Source organism: Haliaeetus leucocephalus, unplaced genomic scaffold (assembly GCF_000737465.1).
Source record: "Haliaeetus leucocephalus isolate CR32 unplaced genomic scaffold, Haliaeetus_leucocephalus-4.0 Scaffold110, whole genome shotgun sequence".
NCBI lineage: Eukaryota > Metazoa > Chordata > Aves > Accipitriformes > Accipitridae > Haliaeetus > Haliaeetus leucocephalus.
The window spans coordinates 1,045,484-1,045,884 of record NW_010972546.1 but is presented as its reverse complement, the minus strand read 5'-3'; positions in this window follow the sequence as shown (position 1 = coordinate 1,045,884).

Below are 401 nucleotides of genomic sequence, written 5' to 3'. Positions count from 1 at the left end.
CCCCTCAATCAAGCCGGTCGCCACCAACCGAGAGGCGGATTTTGGGTGGCTCCCGCCCACGAGGAAGTCCGCCTCCTCCGCCTCGAAGGTTTGTCAATCAATCAGCGGACGGCGACAGGCTGAGCTTGCTCCCATTAGCCAGCCGCGCTGTCAATCAGAGATCTGCCCTCCCATTGGGTCTCCGCTTCCGTCCGTCACCTCGAAGGTCCGCGCCCATTGGCGGAGCCGTCACTCCATCACGAGTCCTATTGCTCAGCGGAGCTGCCCATCAAGCGACGAGCGGCAGCGGATTGGCCGGCGATAAAGCATCTCGCCGCCTGTTGGCCACAGCGCCGGCAAGACGGGTGAGGATTGGCCAAGAGGCCGCCGAGAGGCGGGTCACCCAGGGCGGTGCCCGGGCG